The sequence below is a fragment of the Lissotriton vulgaris genome, chromosome 9 (genome assembly GCF_964263255.1).
Source record: "Lissotriton vulgaris chromosome 9, aLisVul1.2, whole genome shotgun sequence".
Lineage (NCBI taxonomy): Eukaryota > Metazoa > Chordata > Amphibia > Caudata > Salamandridae > Lissotriton > Lissotriton vulgaris.
Window position 1 is genome coordinate 155418926 of NC_141697.1, and position 10290 is coordinate 155429215.

A 10290-nucleotide genomic window follows, 5' to 3' on the forward strand; every position below is an offset into this window, starting at 1 on the left:
TGGCTTTAAAATCTACAAATGCGACTTGCCTTTTGGGTGGATATATCCATGCATTAATACTCTGTTGTTCAATTGGCTCCTAAGTTACCTGAGGAAGACCATGCCAACTTCTTGGAGGTCCTTTCTGACTCACAAGCTGCAGCACGCCAAGAAATTCAATCAGGCATGGATACTGCTGAATCTGTGGCACGTGTTATGGGATCATCTGTTGCAACAAGGAGGCAAACTTGGCTCCGTTCTTCTGGCTTTTCTGCAGATGTTCAAGCCACGTTGTTAGATCTTCCATTTGATGGTTCAAAACTCTTTGGTTCGAAGGCAGACTCTCCCTTAGAGCGTTTCAAAGGTGCAGTCTAGAGGCTATGGCTATAAAAGATATCGAGGATTTGGGAGATCTGCTTCCTTTCCTGGACGACAACGGTCTCAGCAGAGCCAAAAACAGCAGAATCTTTTGTACAAATCGTACAGGGGAAGAAATAAGAGGCCTCAGGGGAGCGAATAGTCAGCCATCTTCTTCTTCCGCCTCTACCTCCCCTCCCATCACTGTTGGTACAACAGGAAAGCAGCTCTAGATCCCCCATCTTAGAGCATGTTGTTCCGGTTGGAGGTCGGGTGTCCAACTTTCTGTAAGATTGGAGACTGATCACTTCCGATCGTTGGGTCTTGAATCTTGTAGAGAATGGGTAGGCCCTCCCTTTCTTGGAGTTTCCTCCTCCTTATCCTCCTCGCCAGAGTGGGGGCTCAGAGGACCTTTTACTGCTTTTACAGCAGGAGGTTCTTACTTTGCTTCAAAAAGGTGCAATAGAGGTGGCTCCAGAGCAGGAAAGGGGTCAGGGTTGCTACTCCCGGTATTTTCTGATTCCCAAAAAAGGTGGTCAATTGAGACCAATCTTGGACCTCAGGATTTTGAACCTTTACCTCAGGCAGGAGAAGTTCAAAATGTTAACCTTAGCACAGGTTCTTGCACTACAACAGGAAGACTGGATGGTGTCCATCGATCTGCAGGATGCTTACTTTCATCTTTCCATCCTGAAGTCGCATTGGAAGTATCTCCGGTTCATGGTAGGATCGCAGCACTACCAGTTTGCAGTCCTCCCGTTCGGTCTTACTTCAGCACCTCGTGCCTTTACAAAGGTGATGGCTGTGGTAACGGCACATCTCGGAAGGTTAGGGGTGCCTGTTTTCCCCTACCTGGATGACTGCCTGCTCAAAGCGGTGTCTCCTGAGTTGGTTTCGTGCCATTTGCAAGTTACAACTCAGCTGTTGTTCAGATTTTTTTTCTCGATAAATGTACCCAAATCTCACCTGGTGCCTTCTCAGCGCAGCCTGTTCATAGGTGCAATACTGGACACGTCTGTATGTCCGCAGAGGATTCTCCACATACAAGAAATGATTCCTTTGTTTCATGATGGAGCTGTTGTTCCAGTCCTGAAGGTTCTTCGCCTGCTCGGTCTGTTCGCTTCCTGTATTCTGTTGGTCAACCATGCACACTGGCATATGAGGGCCCTCCAGTGGTGCCTCCGCAGGCTTTGGTTTCAGAGCAACGGATATCTCGGGGAGAAGATCAAAATCTCCAGAGGAGCTGCAGCAGAGCTGTCTTGGTGGAGTGTGCAGGGCAACCTGTCTCAAGGAAAGCCCTTTCAGCCTCCACCGCCGGTGGCCACAGTAATCACGGATGCCTCCACTCTAGGGTGGGGTGCTCATCTGGGGGATTTGGAGATCAAAGGTCTTTGGTCTCCAGAGGAAAGGTTGCTTCACATCAACCTGTTGGAACTGCGGGCGATCCGTTTGGCGCACAAGGCCTTTCTCCCTTCCCTTCGCGGTCGGTCGGTTGAGGTCCTGACGGACAACACTACCGCGATGTGGGTAGTGACAGGGAGGTGAAGGGTCGTTCCGTCTCTGCCGAGAGGCGTTGCGACTCTGGTCCTGAGTTCAGGGCCAACGGATTTGTGCGTTTGCAAATCATCTGGCCGGTGTACTAAATGTTCGTGCGGACAGTCTCAGTCGGCGTTAATCTGCCAATCATGACTGTTGGCTTTATGGGGGGCGTGGCTAAGGCGCAGATGTAGGTGGAAGCGGGACTCCGGAGCTCCTCCGCTCCCGCCTCGCACCACCACATATCCTGCACCCCGGCTCGAACCCCGAACCCCCAGGCACGTTCAGGAGGGTCTCGGGACCACGAGGGGTGAACCTGGCGGACTGGGAGTCCCAGTAATTACCTTAACCGGACCTTTTGCAAAGAGCGCGGCGCCTGGAGTAACGAGCGCCCAAAATGGGGGCCGACGTCCCGACATGAAATGCTTGGCGACGGAGCCTTGGAAGCGGTGAAGAGCCTGGGGGACGCTGTGACATTTTCCCACTCGGCAGCGGAGGTCCCTCGAGTCTATCGGAGGTAGGAGGCATCACCTGGCGGAGCAGCACGGGCGAGACCGGGGGGCGAGGGGCGGTCGGACTGCCTGACCCCAAGATGGCGCAGCCCGCATGACAGCGCCTGCCCTGGCTGCCGATAGCGGAGACCCAGAGACCTCGTGGGGTGCTGAGCCTACCCTCCAGACGCGGAGGTAGACCGGGTGCCCCCCCGCCCTGGGAAGAGTGGTGCCCACATAACCTGCAGGCTAGCGGTGAGCGAGCATCAGTGGAGGGGCAAGTGGAAGCGGAGGATCGGGGCAGTCACTCCTGTGAGGCACCCGGGCTGAAGGCGGAGAGAGGCGGCTGCCTGGCCAGGGACACCCGCGCACCAGGAACCGCCCTGGGACTGGCGCTCGCAGGCGCAAAGACAGTCTGGAACATCCCGGAGGGGGAGACCTCCCCAAGCGACTGAACGGGGGGGGCTCTGGTGCCCCGCCGCCCTGGTGGAGTGGGGCCTGCTCCTGGGACTGCTCAATGATCTGGAGCCCCGCCTGACAAGGGCCCGGAGGCGCGAAAGAGCAGAGTGTCTGCGTAGAATCTGGTGGGGAGTGTAAGAGTACCCTGATTCACTGGTGACCACAGTAGTGGCACGCGAGGCTAGCCGCCCGGCAGATTGGTGCGAGGGGGCAGAAAGAAGGGCTTTGACGCCCTGAAGCTGGATGACCCGGGCCACCTCGTGGAAGAAGATGCACCGGGGCCTGGTGCGGGAAGCTCAACCTGCCCACGTGATCCTTCCCTGGGGGACATCATGCAGGCGATAGTGGCGTCGCGGGAAGCTCTCGAAAAAAGAATGGACATGATCGGATCGGACCTGGCCTTGCTGAAGGACGACCACAGGAAGCTGAAAGAGCGAGTGGCGACCTCGGAGGTAACCCTGAAAGATCTGCCGGGAGATGTAGCTGCTCTAAGAACATCATTGGCGGAGATGGCGCAGAAGGTCCGGGTGCTGGAGCTCAGAGCTGAGGACAGCGAAGGACGCTCCAGACGCAATAACCTCCGCCTCGTGGGGGTCCCAGAAAAAAAGGAGGGGCAGGATGCGGTCTCCTACCTAGAGGGCTGGCTGCGGTCCGAGGTGGCTCCGGATGGACTTTCCCCATTTTTTGCGGGCGCACAGAGTCCCTGCACGCCCTCCCAAACTGGGGGGACCGCCACAGCCGATAGTACTGCGTCTCCTGCACTTCCAAAACAGGGACCAAATCCTCCGGAGGGTAAGAGACCTGCCGGGCCTGAGGATCGATAATAGCAAGGTCATGGTCTTCACCAGAGACGTGCAAAGACAACGGGCCTCTTTCCTGGCGGTCAAGCGGAAACTGAGGTCGCTTCAGCTGCCCTATGCTATGCTGTTCCCGGCTCGGCTGAGGGTCGTTGCTGGGGATCACACCCACTTTTTCCTGACACCACAGGAGGCTTGGAGCTGGTTAGATGCCAGGGGGGAGCCGAGCGCAGATCCCCCGCCGGAGACCTCGCCTAGGAGGCTCTCTACGGAAACGACGCAGACGCGGAGATCTGGTTCCCCATCAGGATGGCAGCAGGAAAGAGCTCAAGCGGTGCTGACAGTGGTGGCCATCAGCCAGGGAGACGCCAGCCCTTCCAGTAGCGCGTCGGAGCACTCGAAGGTCAGTGTTCCCAGTCCGGGATCCAGTAGTGGACACGAGCTCTCGGATACGGACCTGCCGGTGGTGACTCACCAAACAGCAGATGGAATACTTGGCTGAGCTGGATCGCAGGACACTGGTCACATCTGTAAGGTACTGGGGTGCGGATGGGGGCTGCTACCGGACGCTATGCGGTGAGGTGTGGATGCCTCCTGGGACTTATTGCTGAGATGTGGGGGAGGAAAGAGCCGGGAGGCCTTTCCTGAATGTTTTGGGGGGTGGGGCGGGGTGGGGTGCTTCGGGCCTGTTTGGGTCGGCGTCACGGCCACCCTAGCCCTATTCTACTGTGATACACTTTCATTAATTGAGTTTGGATGGGGTTTCCACGTTGGTTGTCTGTCCTGGGGTGTGGGAGTTGGGGTAGTTTGCTTGAGCAAGTTGGGGGGGGGGGTGGGAGTGGGACCCGGGCGTGCTGGGGGGGTCACTGAGAGAGTAGATGGAGTACGATGGGCTCTACAATGGGATCCGACTTACGCTACAAATGTCTCACGTGGAACGTAAGGGGGATGCATTCAATGCATAGACGCCACAAGATCCACTCCTATTTAGTCAGGCGGGGCATTCACATCGACGACGATGGAGGGGGCAGGTCTTCCACACTGACTACTCTGCTTATGCTAGGGGGGTGGCCGTTTGGATACGGGCGGGGGTACCTTTCCAATGCACACAGCAGGTAATTGACCCGGAGGGGAGGTACATAATGGTGTGGGGCAAACTAGATGGGAGGGACCTTAATTTGGGATGTCTGTACGCCCCGAATGTGGACCAGCCTGCATTTCTCTCCCTGCTGTCCCACAAGCTGGCCCCGTTCTTAGTAGAACCCTTGCTCCTGGGCGGGGACTTTAACAGCGTGACTGATACTGCCCTGGACAGATCGCAACCCCCCCCCCCCTACCTAATGCACCAGCTGGCAAATTGGCGCTTGCGCGCTCCGCCTGGCAGCGCCAGTGGGATCTGGTCGACTCGTGGAGGGCTAACCACCCTTCGGACAGGGACTACTCGTTCTTCTCCGCTCTCCATGAATTGCATGTCTGCATCAATGCATTCCTGTGCTCCCAGGACATGCATACAGAGGTGTGCCACAGTGAGTATCTCACGCGCTCGATCTCTGATCATAACCCGCTTCTTGTGCAGCTGCGCTGATCGCAATACCGCCCGTGGATCCCAGCCTGGAAACTGCGCCCAGAGGCGCTCGACGACCAGCTCTTCCGATCCACTATAGCCTCGGGCATCAAAGCGTACTTCCAGATCAATACGAGCACAGCGGGCTCGGCCGCGACGGAATGGGACGCCTTCAATTCTGTGATGCGGGGCCAATGCATTGCGACGGCGTCGGGAGTGCGGAGAACCTTACTAGAGGACATCGCGAGGGAGGACAAGAAGCTGCGGGGGCTGGAGAGAGCAAGGCCTGAACGTCCGGACACACACGAGGCCCTGCTCGAGGCGCGGGAGGTGGTGGCGGCGACGGTGGAGCGCCTCCGGTGCTTTGACTACAAAGCCTACCTTACACGCGCGCACTCGGAGCGCGATAAGTTAGGAGCTCTTCTGGCCTGGTTGGCCAATCCGGCTCGCCGGAGCTCGGTCATCCTTGAACTCAGGGACCACGCGGGGGCGGCGCGATTTGACCAACGGGGGATTAATGAGTTATTCTATGATTATTACACGGAGCTTTACCGCAGCAGGGTCCTTCCATCGCTAGATGAATTCCAGGCCTTTATGGAGGGACTAGATTTGCCGGAGCTGGGAGAGGAGGACGCAAATCGGCTCGGGGACAAGATCGAGGAGAGAGAGGTGAGAGTCGCCATCAAGAGTATGGCGAGGAACAAGACGCCGGGCACCGATGGATTCCCAACGGAATTTTATCTCACCTATGTTGATCTCCTTGCGCCCCGACTGACGTGGCTATACAATGAGTCGAAGCGGCTGGGTAGCCTGCCTGTGACCACCGGTGAGGTGCCTATCGTCCCCCTACTAAAACCGGGCAAACAGCAGTGGGACAGAACGGCGTATCGCCCATTGTCCATGCTCAACTTGGACTACAAGATTTTAAGTAAAATCTTGGCGACGCGTTTGCTCCCCCATATGCCCATGCTGATCCACGCGGACCAGCCGGGCTTCATCCCGGCCCGCAATACAGCGCTTAACGTGCGGCGACTCCTACATGTATTGGAGGCTGACACCTATGACAGTGACGAGGCAGTGGTGTTTGCAGTCGATATGGAGAAGGCCTTTGACAGCCTAGAATGGCCTTATCTCTTCCATGTCATGCGCACGCTGGGCCTGGGCGAAGGCTTCGTGAATTGGATGGCGCTGCTCTACCAGAACGCGACGGCGAGGGTCAGAACTGGGAGGATTATCTCGGAGATGTGTGTGGTGGGTAGGGGCACCCGTCAGGGGTGTCCTCTTTCCCCCCTATTGTTCGCCCAGGCCGTCGAGCCCCTCGCGGCGCAAGCCCGGCTGGGTCGGGCGTTTCAGGGGCTAGACGTCTATGGACAGGTTCACCACATCGCATTGTACGCAGATGATCTGCTGATGTTCTTGGCGGACTCGGCTGACTCTGCGTGGGGCTAAGACCCTCCTACAATCTTTGAGCAGAGTGTCGGGCCTCCGAGTGAACTGGGCGAAGTCCTACCTGTTCCCAGCCCGCCCGCGAAGGATATGCCCACAATCCACGGAGGGTGTGACGTGGGAGGAGAGGAGTCTGCGGTACCTTGGCATCTCGATCTTCCATGATAGGGCAGATATCCTTGAGGGAAATATTGGGTCGGCAATCAGGCACACTAAAGGGAACTTTGACTTTTGGAGCACGCTCCCATTGTCGCTCATGGGGAGAGTGGCGCTTCTTAAGATGGTGACCTTGCCACGGCTGCTTTATTTCTTCAGGACCCTCCCGATCTGGATCCCGGCGAGCTACTTCCGGCGGCTGAGGTCGATGGTTATCGGCTTTCTGTGGGGAGCGGGCAGACGCAGGGTGGCACATGACACGCTTCTCCGCCCTAGGACAGATGGAGGGTTAGCAGTGCCAGACTATGAGCTCTACTACCTGGCGGCGCAGCTGCAATGGCTGACACAATGGGTGTCAAGAGCCAGGAGAGGGGAGGACGGATCAGGAGAACCGGCGGGCCCGGTCCAGGTGTTGTCCCGGATTGTCCTGGGGCTCCCGATGAGAGATTTTCACCTCACTCAGGAATTTTCGACAGCCCGAAAATGCTGGAATAGGTATCGCCGGAGGGGCGGTATCGCGGTCCCATATGCACCTGAGATCCCGCTCAAGCTCTGCGGGGCGTTACCGCATGGAGGCTCCTGGCACGGGCTAGAAAGTTGGGACCTGCAGGGGTTGACGTCCATGGGTGACCTCTACGAGAACGGGGTGCTGCTGCCTTTTGACCTCCTGAAGGACCGCTTTGAGTTGGCGGGGGGGACTTCCTCCTTCATGCGGCACTAACGACGGCGATCCGCAAACATTGGAAGATGGGCATGACGGAGCCGCCACTGTCTCTGGGCTGCCAGTATGTGGTGATGATGGCGGGGACGACCAAGGCTGTCACATGCCTATATCGGCGCATGGTCTCGGAGACTGTCGCCCCACTGCTGACCCTGAAGGCGAAATGGGAGGCTGACCTGGCGACCGAGATCCCGGAGGAGGCGTGGAATGGCATACTGGAACGGGCCCGGAACGGGACGCGCAACGCTAGGTTCTAACTGGTTTACTTTTATGTCCTGCACAGGGCCTACCTGACCCCTGACAAACTACATAAATACTTCCCGGCCCACCCGGCGTCCTGCCCGCGATGCCCGGCGGACTTAGCTGATTTCCAACACATGTTCTGGTCCTGCCCAGAGTTGGGTTCCTTTTGGAGAGAGGTAGTGGATGTTCTGAGGGAGGTAACGGAGAGGGACTTACAGCTCACCATGGCACACTGCATCCTACACTGGTTCCCACACACATCAAAGAACAAGGTTACTAGCAAGTTTCTGGACCTGGGTATCTTCCTAGCGAAGCGGGCCATCACATCCCAATCGAAGGCGACTAGGGGCCCCACGGGAGAGAGGTGGAAGGCTGAGCTACACAAATGGGCCCGGTGTGAGGGAGAGCTCCGTATGCAGGCTGCACTCAGGGCAGGCAATGACGCGGCTCTGGAGAGGGCCAGGGCGTGGGAGAGGCTGGTCTTGGACCTCACGCTTCTGGACATGGATGAGGAGGACACCCCGGCACATAGCCCTGCTCCGGCGGAACGCCCGCCTGACATGGTGGTGGTCTAGGCCCCCTCCCTTGCTCCCCTACTTCCATTGTGATGACTGACAACGGGTTGTTGATAGCTCCTGATGGTTTACTTCGGATCTGGATTAGTCGGGAGGGATGAGGACTCGTACTGGTGGTACTCTAGCACGCCGGGGGGGTGGGGGGCACGGTTGGGAGCGGGGGGGCAGTTCTGGGAGAGGGGAGGGGAGGGGAGTAGGGTGAGTTGGGGGGGAAAGGGGGGGCTGGTTGATCAGAAATGGAAAAGAGTGGCTCTTGGTTCTATCGGACATTGGGCACAGAGGAGGGAGCGAGAGGACTGAAAAGCAGCACTGCCATTTCCCGAACACCTGGTGGTCAATGAACAATGCAGTACTCGTCAGCACAGATCTTTCTTCACGATTGGTAGTTGGAATTTTTATGGTCAAGTTATGTCCCCTAACGAGTACCCCATTGTCTCCATGTACGAGTTAATGTGCATGTAACTTCCCTCCGCAACCGAATTTAAAGACGCAAATACATTTGCGTCCAACGTTAACATGTCCTCTTTCAGATCCACCATGAACGGATTGATAATTCAGTTCCTAAGTATGCCGTGCCACCGTCTTTACATGGTGCACTTTCACGTTTTCCTGGCTCTGCCAAGTTAGGCCCTGATTCCTGCCATTGAACCTCTTTTTCGCCTCTGTCTCCGAAAGCTGCAACGTGGAGATGAGATGCATCCCTGACCTCTGCCTTACTTCCTGCCATGCGAGCGGTGCCCGGCTCGGCCTGCTCTGCCTGCCAAAAACAGTATTTTGCCTTCAAGTTATCAGCGTAGCCAGCTCAGCCTCCTCAAACACATTCCTGTCTAGTAAAATAAGTAAACAGTTCCCCGGCTGCAGAATAAAGGGTAAAGCCTTCCTGTCCTCCTCATGTAATTCATTGCTCCCGTTACCATGGTAGGCCCTGGCTCTGCGCATCTGCACCTAGACACGCATACATTCAGTGTAGCGTAGCCTCTGCCCGAAAGACCTTTTCCTCCAGTATAAACATCCTCCAAACACCAGATACCAGATATTTATTAGGAACAGGTCGATCTGACATGCCAGACATATGCCTCTTCTCCACTAGTGTTAAAAGTCAGACTCTTAGTCTACGTCAACCATACGTCATATTAGCTGCGCGCGCATCCAGGCCATAGGTTTCAGCTGACTCCGCAAGAATTCACTAAGCATCCACCCACTTATGACACTTTTCTGTGACGTTCCTAGTTCACGCCTCTGTGCACACCTACGTTCACGCCTTTATGCTACGCACATGTGTTCTTATCATATACATTTCACTTGTCACGCCTACTGTATGCAATACTATTGTGTCATTTTACTATATATGCCATGTACTGTGAGTAAATCGTTGACATCTTTCCTGACATCCTCCCTTGCATGCTCGAACCCTTGTATTGATGGAACAGATCTCCAATGACTCGAGTCATTTGTCATTTCTGAATTAAAGCCCTTTAAGACTCAGACACCCCGGACTCTGCCTTTCATTTGATTGAGCTATTCTTGTACTTATAATTATATGGCAAAAATGATACGGTAAAATATTTACCACATAAATTGGCGCCCGAATAGGGACCCCTCCCCCACCCCACGCGCCGGAGATGCGTCGCAGGCCAAGCCCCCTGCCTCGGCCGTGACGGACCTCAAGCGCTTCCGCAGGATTTCCTGTAACTCCCTCAGGCCCACGGAGGTGACGGAGACTGCAATCGACATCCATACGAGGCGGTGAGGAGTGCGGAGGATCCCGACCAGAGCCCAGCCGAGAGAGCAGCGTCCGAGGTGTCGAGAGGCCCACCTGTAGTGCCGAGGCGCATGCGTAGTGCGCAGCAGAAGCGGTGACGTCAGTCCAGTCCAGTCGAGTTTCCGAGGCCTTCCGTTCCGTGCTTCCCGGTGAGTACCGTTGCTGGGGACGCATAAAGACGGGTGCATTGATTTGTATCCGGTC